The 10,420-nt window shown below is 40.6% G+C and overlaps 1 pseudogene; it reads left to right on the top strand.

Moving 5' to 3' along the window:
• Positions 1–9,119: 9,119 nt before the first annotated feature.
• LOC115030783 lies at positions 9,120–9,276 on the top strand (annotated as a pseudogene).
• Positions 9,277–10,420: the final 1,144 nt, after the last annotated feature.

Raw genomic sequence — 10,420 nt, 5'->3', positions numbered from 1 at the left:
AAAGTGATGTGTTGAAGTCCCCCACTATTATTGTGTGAGGTGCAATGTGTGCTTTGAGCTTTACTAAAGTCTCTTCAATGAATGTGGCTGCCCTTGTATTTGGAGCATAGATATTCAGAATTGAGAGTTCCTCTTGGAAGATTTTACTTTTGATGAGTATGAAGTGCCCCTCCTTGTCTTTTTTGATAAGTTTGGGTTGGAAGTCTATTTTATTCGATATTAGAATGACCACTCGAGCTTGTTTCTTCAGAAAATTTGCTTGGAAAATTGTTTTCCAGCCTTTCACTCTGAGGTACTGTCTGTCTTTTTCCCTGAGATGTGTTGTTTCCTGTAAGCAGCAAAATGTTGGGTCCTGTTTATGTAACCAGTTTGTTAGTCTATGTCTTTTTATTCGGGAGTTGAGTCCATTGATATTAAGAGANATTAAGGAAAAGTAATTGTTGCTTCCTATTATTTTTGTTGTTAGTGTTTGCATTCTGTTCTTGTGGCTGTCTTCTTTTAGGTTTGTTGAAGGATCACTTTCTTGCTTTTTCTAGGGCGTGGTTTCTGTCCTTGTATTTTTTTTTTCTGTTATTATTCTTTGAAGGGCTGGATTTGTGGAAAGATAATGTGTGAATTTGGTTTTTGTTGTGGAATACTTTGGTTTCTCCATCTATGTTAATTGAGAGTTTGGCTGGGTATAGTAGCCTGGGCTGGCATTTGTATTCTCTTAGTGTCTGTATAACATCTGTCCAGGATCTACTGGCTTTCTTAGTCTCTGGTGAAAAATCTGGTGTAATTATGATAGGCCTGCCTTTATATGTTACTTGACCTTTTTCCCTTACTGCTTTCAATATTCTATCTTTATTTAGTGCATTTGTTGTTCTGATTATTATGTGTCGGGAGGAATTCTTTTCTGGTCCAGTCTATTTTGAGTTCTGTAGGCTTCTTGTAGGTTCATCGGCATCTCTTTCTTTAATTTTGGAAGTTTTCTTCTATAATTTTGTTGAAGATATTTGCTGGCCCTTTGAGTTGAAATTCTTCATTCTCATCTACTCCTATTATCTGCAGGCACGTTTGGTCTTCTCATTGTGTCCTGGATTTCCTGGATGTTTTGAATTAGAATCTTTTTGCTTTTTGCCTTTTCTTTGATTGTTGTGCTGATGTTCTCTATGGAATCTTTTGTACCTGAGATTCTCTCTTATACCTCTTGTTTTCTGTTGCTAATGCTTGCATCTATGTTTCCAGATTTCTTTCCTAGGTTTTCTATCTCCAGCGTTGCCTCACTTTGGGTTTTCTTTATTGTGTCTACTTCCCTTTTTAGATTTAGTATGGTTTTGTTCATTTCCATCACTTGTTTGCATGTGTTTTCCTGTTTTTCTTTAAGGACTTCTACCTGTTTGGTTTTGTTTCCTGTTTTTCTTTAAGGACTTGTAACTTTTTAGCCATCTTCTCCTGTATTTTTTAAGTGAGTTATTAAAATCCTTCTTGATGTCCTCTACCATCATCATGAGATATGCTTTTAAATCTGTCTCTAGCTTTTCGGATGTTTTGGGGTGCCCAGGACTGACTGAGATGGAAGTGCTGGGTTGTGATGATGGTGAGTGGTCTTGGTTTCTGTTGATAAAATTCTTACATTTGCCTTTCACCATCTGGTAATCTCTGGAGTTAGTTGTTATAGTTGTCTCTGGTTAGAGCTTGTTCCTCTTGTGATTCTGTTAGCCTCTATTAGCAGACATGGGAGACTAGCTCTCTCCTGAGTTTCAGTGGTTAGAGCACTCTCTGCAGGCAGGCTCTCCTCTTGCAGGGACGGTGGACAGATATCTGGTATTTGGACCTGCCTCCTGGCAGAAGAAAAAGGCCCCAAACAGGGCTTATCCCAGAATCTGTGTATCTTCTGTAGTCCACACTCTCACCTGCGCAGACTAGTCTCCGTGGGATCCGGGAACCAAGATGGCTCCCCCAGATGCTCTAAAGAGGGATTTAAAAATAACTATTATTAGTATCCTCATAGAATTATGGGAGAAGTATAGACACAATGAAAGGAAACATGGAGGTTTTTAAACCAGGAAAAGCCAGAGCTGAAGCAATCAATCAATCAAACAAACAAAACTGCAAAACCCCACCCCACCTCCCCACACTTGTCCTTGTTAACAAAAACAAAACTTACTGGATGAGCTTGTCAGAAACTTCAGTATTGTAGACTTCAGCTAGAACATAAAGACAGAATGATGTAAAGTGAAGTATCTACAGGGGTATAAAATCATTGAAAAGGTTTGAACAGATCTTAGAGACTTCTGGCATAAAGTCAAGGTATCGACAAGGGAAGCAGCATTTCAGGAAAATCTGGTGCCTGCAAAAACCAGTGAATGACCCCCAACGCTGATGACTATGATGAAAACCATTTTCGTAGACTCAAGAGGTTACAGCGAGTCTCAAACACAATATTTACAAAGAAGCACACAGCAAGACATTGCTGTAAGATTATAAAAAGTTACTAGTGCACATATCCATTAAAACAGAAAAATATTGCATATTCCAATATTACTTCGCAGATTTTATTAAAAATAATGAAAACCAGAAGGCAATGAAGATCTTTAATAAAGTTCTGATAAAAAAAAACCTAGCTATTAAGGAGTCTACCTACAGTAAACACAGTTATCATAAATGAAGGTGAAAAGTATCTCACATACAATCTCAAAACTGGGCATGGTTGTTCATGGCAATAATCCTAGCACTTGCAAGGCTGAGCTAGTCGGTCAACAGTTTAAGTCAGCCTGTGCTCTAAAGTGAGTTCAAGGCAGCCTAAGTAACCTGAGAGACTGTTAAAAAAAAACAGCCAAAATTATCTATATACTTATTATATCACATGAAATAATTACTATATTATATAAATATGTTTATGTAATTATCAATAAACATCAATTAATATATTGATGGATATGTAATTGTGCAGATTGAAAATTCTATCTATCTATCTATTTATCTATCTATAATACATTATAATTTTTAATTTCCCAGGCAGGGTGGTGCTTGCCTATAATTTAGGTTCAGGTAAGAGAATCACTACAAAGAGAAAGCCAGCCAGGTTGGATGCAAATTATTTAAGTTGGCATGCTAGGTTTCTGAAATGGAATTTGGAGTCCTAGACCTGTAGGATGTTTGAGAAAAGAAAAATTACTTCTGTTTTCTTGTTAATTAAAACACTAACTGACCAGGTAGAGCAAGACTAATTGCATGGTGTGCATTTGTAGCATGTGCAAAAGCAAAATTCATGACCCTGGTACACAGACCTCGAGCTCATGCATCACAGCGCTGTTAGCTGAGGCCACAGCTGCCTTGGCAGTCCAATTCAGCACATAGTTCCCATTACTTAGGAACTGTGTTCATCTTTTACCCAAGAAAAATGAAAGCCTGCTCCCTACAAAACTTCAGCACAGGTATTCAATGATGCCTCCTCTTTTTTTTTTTTTAAACATTTCTTTATTCTTGAGGATTTTGTATAGGTATACAATGAAATCTGATAATATCTGTGCTTTATTGCCTCCACCTGTGCCTCCCCTCAGATCCCCCAACATGTCTTCTACCTAAATCCATGCCTTTTTTCTTGCTAACCCACTAAGTCAAGTTAGTAATGCCCATATGTGCATGGAAGTAGGGCCATGCAATGGAACATGGAAACCTTACCAGTGATCACATCCTCCAAAATAGATTACTCTCCCTTCCCCAATAACTATCAATTGCCAGTAGCTTCTCCGTAAGTTGGCTTGGAGATAGTTTCCCCCACATATGCTGAAATTCTGGCTGGCTGCAAGTCTTGGGTAGGTAGAGCTGCTGTAATTTCCTGAGTGTGATCATCATGTCCAGAAGATAGCCTTTGCCAGCTTTCCTTCCCACTCTTGGGCTCTTACACCCTTTCTACCCCCCTCTTCCTTGATGATTCCTGAGCCTTGGTGGTGGTGTTAGTGGGGTTGCTAGAGGTGGTTTATTTAGGGCTGAGCACTCTGACTCTTTATTCTTGGCACTTTGACAAATTATGCTTCTCTCCATTAACTGCTGCCTACAGTAAAAAGAAGCCAAGGTAGTAGCGACATGACTGCATGAGGAAACTAACTGTTTAATGATGGTGTTTGAGGGGGGAATTTCATTCCTGGAAGTGTAACCTTAGTCAAAATCTTTGGAGGCCATAGACCCTAAGCTAGAACCTGCTGTTGTTATTTTGCTAAATACTCATGCGGTCAAATTACCTTCTAAATATTTATGTTTAACCACAGACACGAACTTCTGTCAACCTTGGCCAAATGCCTTCTTCATTCATCAGACATGCTCATCATAGCCATACATCGGAGATAAGCATATAAATGATGGATGATAAATTTTGCTATATCCCTTTGGCATTTTTTAGCTGTTTAATTGGGTTCTTATATCTACCACCATATGATCCTTCTTCCACCCTAATCTCTTATAACCTCTCAACAGTAGGTAGCAAAGAAGGCAGTTTAGAGAGGAAAGAATGTGTAGATCTCTTTAGACTATTTCCTGCTGATTAAAGGCATTTCATTTTCTTGAGGGAAAGTCTAGTCTGTGTCTTCAGACTATCCCATTTCTTTTTCTTGTTTCTTTGTCCATGACCACTTGATAAACCACAAGAACTGGAGCCATCAGAATCCTGGGCAACAGTAGGGAGAGCTGCAGCCACCCAGGTCCTCTCAGGGATCTCCCATTTATACTCCTCCTAGAGTGCCTACAATTAAACTATCTGTGACTGGCAAAAACCATGCCTTCCCCCTTCCCCTATAGTACAAAACAACCATAGTTAATGGGCTGGGCACCAACTGAAACAGCCTCATATCCCACACCTGGAATTAAAACAAAAACATATTTATATAACATAACTGGGTTATTCAAGATGCTAAGATTGTCATTACAATATTTATAAAATGAAATGCTATGATATTTGGGGTCAATAAAGTGATCTCCAAAATACGATTTTGAGTGAATGAAGTAAGCTAGACACAGAAGTAAGAACACTATAATTTCAGAGTTTTTTTTTTCCAGATACTGGAATGAGTATGTATGTATGTTTGCATGTGTGTGCTTGCTTATGTACATGTGTACTCATACATGTATGTGATGGTGTGTATGTATGAACAATGTACAGGGTTAGTCCTAGCTTTCCACTTTGCTTTGGGACAGGGTCTCTTCACTGCTGCATGCAAGGATGACTCTTCTGAGAGCTCTTGTAGACTCCCTTTTCTCTGCCTCCCATCTCCCTAGAGGATTGCACCAGGATAACAAACACTAATGTACATTGGCCCTGAGTGGGTTTTGTGGGTTCAAGCTCAGGCTGTCCATCTTAGGGAGCAAGTGCTTTACTCACTGAGCCAACTCTCCACCCCCAATTAGTGTTGACTGCATGTTGGTCAGTGTTACACCTGGTCACAGTTCATAGATTAATTACAAATGAGCCATGGAAGAATCTTTGGAGTGATGGCGGTATTATACAGTTTAACTACTGTAAGCATAAAGGCGTACATACACTTGTCAAACCCATCAAATTACTGTTTCAAGACCTTTTGCTTAAGAATGAATATAAGACTTATAAAACTATAGGGTTAAAATGTATTCTATGCATTCTTCTTTTAGCGTGTGAATTATGACCAACAAAGTCATCTAAGAAGAAAACTAATAAGAGAATAGAAAAATGGGACATTTCCATTTATTGAACAAAATTTTTCAACCAACTGATATTATAATATAATTGATAAAAAGGTTTATATCCAGATTAAATGAAAAATATTGTTTTTTAAAGTACTCACATTTTTATTAATAAATTTAATGTCTACAGTGACTCACTCAGATCTGGTTAAATACCTTTTCTTTTCAATTGATTATGGTTTTCTGACTTCAAAAGATATTAAGAATTTCTCCTGGACAAGATTGATATCTTATTGATCTTTGTTTTTGTTTTGGCCTTATTTTTCAGTTTGGAGATGGTACCCTATGTGCAGTAAATTCTCAATAGAAAATTATCGAATATATTAGTTGAACATTGACCAAACATAGTTGACCAAGGTGGTGTCATTAACAAGACTGTTTATTTCCCTGCCTCTTTCCAGGTTCGTATCTTGCTCCCTGTAAGAAGGAAGAGTATAGTCAGTGAGGGGTAGGCAAGTGAGGAGAACTTTATACATAGGCAGTAGAAATTCAAGTAGGCAAATAGAAGGTCACTATGTGAGAGTGCCAAGGGAAACTGAACTCAGGGTAGAGCCAGATGTCAACCCAGAGGCTAACATTGCCTACAGGGCTCTGAGTTCTTGATAGGTCTTGGAATGGTAAATGAGAGTTAGGCTCCATTAGCAACCAGTAATGGGACCCAAGCCCAGTGCACTGACAGCTTCAGCTGCTGGCAAGGTGATAGAGCAACGTGAGTTCTCCCACTCCTTCTTAGTTGGAATGGGATTTGGTATAGCCATGTGGAGGACAGCTTGGCAGGTTCTTACTGAAGGAAAGATAGACCTATCCTGAGATCCAGCAATAATGTTCCTCTAGAGAAAGCTGCACAGGTTGGGTCATATGAATATGTGAAGTATCTGTACCCTACTTTCTATTTTGCTTTGTTGCTAAAATGCCTGTAAAAATTATGTCTTTAACAAAAGTCACAACAAACATGAGATAGTTAAAGGACAATTAGCAACCTGAAAAATTATATATAATATTATATATTTTAAAATATTAATTATTATATTACATAATAAAATTATAAATACATATATAATTGTCCATCCTAATTGAAGAAAAATAATCAATATATATTAAAATGGAGATGATCACTATATCAACATATAATACATCAAAGCATTGCATACATAGATAAACATCAGCTATAAACATGTGCACATACATGTTCATACCTTCACAAAATAAACCCAAACACATTCTAGGTGATACTTAACAGTAGGAGAATCATAAGCCAATTAAAAATTTTTTCTAAATAGTTAAAACAACAAGGAAACATATATCACTATCATAGTCACCACTTCCTCTTCTGGAAAAGAGAGTTACATATACGATTATCAGAGACATCATGTGGAATAATTTTAGGTGCTCTTGGCAGTATTGTTTATTCCCTAAGATTCTGCCTCCCTCCCAGACTGCCCAGGTGGTTTTCCCTTGTATGCTATTCTCCACAGCTCCATCCTTATTAGAACACCAGGGGTAATTTGTAAGGGTGTTTGTCTGTCTGAATTCTCGGTGAAGTTTAGTCTGTGAGGAGGCTCGCAGGCATTGCATTTGGTCCTGGCTTTAGCTTGGGTGACATTCCCAGTCAGTTTCAATCAATCACAAGCCACTATCCTCTAAGCTTTGGGTTTTTCCAGATGCTTCAACCCTCTTGAAGCCTCTCTATTCACTTTAGAAACTCCATTAAATTTGTTAAAAGCCAATTCGAGGGATCTCTGCATCTCTAACCATTCTTCCCCAAATCTGTTTACCAAGCTAATTTGTTTGCTTACTTTGAGGATCAGGCCCACTTGCATGGGATTAATCTCCGCTATTTGGGACCTGTTCATCCACAATACATGTTGTTCTGTGGTTAATGGCCCTTGTCTCGGGGCAGGGATGAAGAAAAAATGCATTGAAAAGAAGCAGATGGAGCTTGTTTTTGCCTAATTTCCCTTTGTCATTTCCCCAGCCACTGTGGTGAAAACTCTAAGTTTAGCTGGAGAACAAGCTAGCTTCTGATTGCTGACCATCTCCTTCTTTCCCATCTGCAGGGCACGCTGGGCAAGAATGGCTCAATTTGGCTGCTTTTCTCCCCCTTGAGCCTGAAAGTACATTTTCAAGAGTAAATGTTTTGTAGACAGTTTGAAATAAAAGAGTGGAGTAGGACATTTGGATCGGAAAATAACATTGGAGTCTACTCTCAGTGATGGTTTAGAAGAGATCTTGAGTATACTTAAATCCTTAGTGAAAGTGTTGGTGAAATAAAGCAGGCAAATAAATATGTATCCTATATACTAAAAGCCAATGCATACTGGCTTTAATCTCTGTATGTATTATAACAACCATGGGGATATGCCCAGTCACAGAGCAAGGTCCTAGGGTTGGTCCTCAGCTTGGGGAAGAAGGACTATAAAAGGAGAAGAGAATAAAGATTACTTTAGAGAAGGGGAAGCGTTAAGCTAGCTTTTCATTGCTGTGATGAAATAACTGAGAAAACTCAAAAGAGAAAATGTTGAGTGTAGCTCTTGAGTTGGGAAGTTTTGGTCTATGGCGACTTGGGTATATCGTTTCCAGGCCTGTGTTGAAACAGAACATTATGTTGGAGTGGCTGGGGGTGGGGCATAGAAATGTTGCTTACCTCATGACAGCTAGGGAAGAGAAAAAGAGAGGAGGAGGGAAAGAAGGAGGAGAGAGAGAAGGAGAAAGAGACAAGTGTGTGTGGGGGTGTGGGGGTTGGTGGGGGACAGAGAAACTTGAACAAAATATGCCTGCCAAAGCAATGCACTCCAGAGACTTATTTTCCTCTATCTAGGCCTCACCAACTAATGTATCTACTACTTCCAATAGCTCATTAAATTATGAATCCATAAATACATTGATTTATTAATGGGACTCATGTCCTCACAATCTAGTGACTTGCTACAGTGCCCCAAGTCTACTGAATTGTAGAACAAGCCCCCAGCTCAGGGATTTCCAGGTGGCCCTGGAATTGTAGTGACAGAGAGGTGGAATGGCCAAGGGTTCTCCCAAGGATTACTTTCCTATCTCATGCTAGTCAAGGACGGTGTATTAGTGCACAGGGACCCATTCTGTTTCTGTTCATACTTGCTGGTCCACATTCTTTGAATATCCATCCACAGGTTCCTTCTCTTTTCAAACACCAGCTGCAACCTTCCATCTTGCCCTCTCGTTCCCCTGCATTCTCTCCTTGCCATTTCATTCCACAGTCTCAATTCCTGATGCTTTGCTGCCCAACTTCTCAACTGTTGGTTGAGACTCACAGTGGAGTTGCCAAGGAGTTACAGCAATTAGAGGTTTCTGGACACAGAACAACCTAAAATTAATTCAAAATGAATTTTAAAAGATAGCATTGGATTGGATTGTGCGAGGATACTTGATTTTAAAACGTACTGCCTCCTGCCCCTAGAGGCATTGCAGGTGTGGCTGCTGTGTCCATCACATGCCCATCACATGTCCATCGCATGTTCATCAGTAGGTGGCAGAATAGGTGGAGAGAGGCTATGTCTACACTCTGACCCATGAACACCTGAATAATTAATAGAGTTTAACACTCTTGGAAAAAAGGGAGACTGAGCACCCATCCAGTACAGCGCCAGACTGGCCCTGACAGCTCCCAAGATAGGGAGCAACTGGAGACCAGAAGAACCCTGGGCAGGAGCAAGCCTGAGACAGGGGCTATTCTGGTAGACTGGGTGAGGATCAAGCCACTAGACTGGTGCCATGGGGCCGGGAGAGGCATCTAGCCTGAGATGACCAGGTCTGGGAGGGGTGCAGACTCCATGCTCTAGGTGAGCCTCCTGACCCCATAATGTTATAGGCAGGGCATAGCATTCCTGAGACCAATCCTGAGATGACCCCAGACACTCAGAGACCACTGATGCCACTAGAGAATCAAGTAACTGGTGGAGAAATGAAAAAGAAAGAGAAAGAGAGGGATGTAGGCATAATGAAGAGAGGTGGAACTGGAGAATCAAGGGTAGTGAGGAACAGCCTGATGTGAATAGCTGGTGATGCCACCTGGAACCAAAGTAGAGTCCAGATCAGTGCTACCACTGGAGGCCACTTCTGGGTCTGTGGCCTGCAGCAGTAGGAGTCTGTTACCACCAAAAGCCAGGTGGATGTCCCTGTTCTGGGTTGCCATCCTGGGTCAGGTGATGTCTGAGGGCATGCAGAACTGTATCCACCCCTTACCTGGGCATCTTGGGAGAGCAGGGCCTGGAGGCATGAGAGTGGAGAGCTGACCCCAGCCCTAGACAGCTGCAGTACTTGGGAGAGCAGCCCCTACATGTTTTAAGAGTTGCTGGTGAACTGGGTCCCTAAGGATGCCAGCATGGGAGAGCTGACCCTACTGGTTGTCTCCTGTGTGGCGTTATGAATGAGGGAGAGATACCCTCCTCCCCTCTTCCCATTTACTAGCTGCTACAGGTAGGAGACCTGTCCTTGGGGTCATGAGAGCAAAAGAACTGGTCCTGAACCTTGCCTGGGAAGAAGGATAGAGCTGGTCCTGGTTAAGGGGAACACTGGTGAGCAGGTCCTGAAGGTGGGGAAGCCAGAAAGCCAGTAGGCTGACCAGCTCAGATACCTCTTAGGCCCAGATAGAAGGCTTTGAATTAGTTCACTCCAACATCTACCCCATCAATGAACTGCTGGAGTCCATGAAGGGGCTGATCTTACAGTTCCAAAACTGTAGGATCTC

Source organism: Mus caroli, chromosome 3 (genome assembly GCF_900094665.2).
Source record: "Mus caroli chromosome 3, CAROLI_EIJ_v1.1, whole genome shotgun sequence".
Lineage (NCBI taxonomy): Eukaryota > Metazoa > Chordata > Mammalia > Rodentia > Muridae > Mus > Mus caroli.
This window is presented reverse-complemented; position numbering and strand designations above follow the sequence as displayed.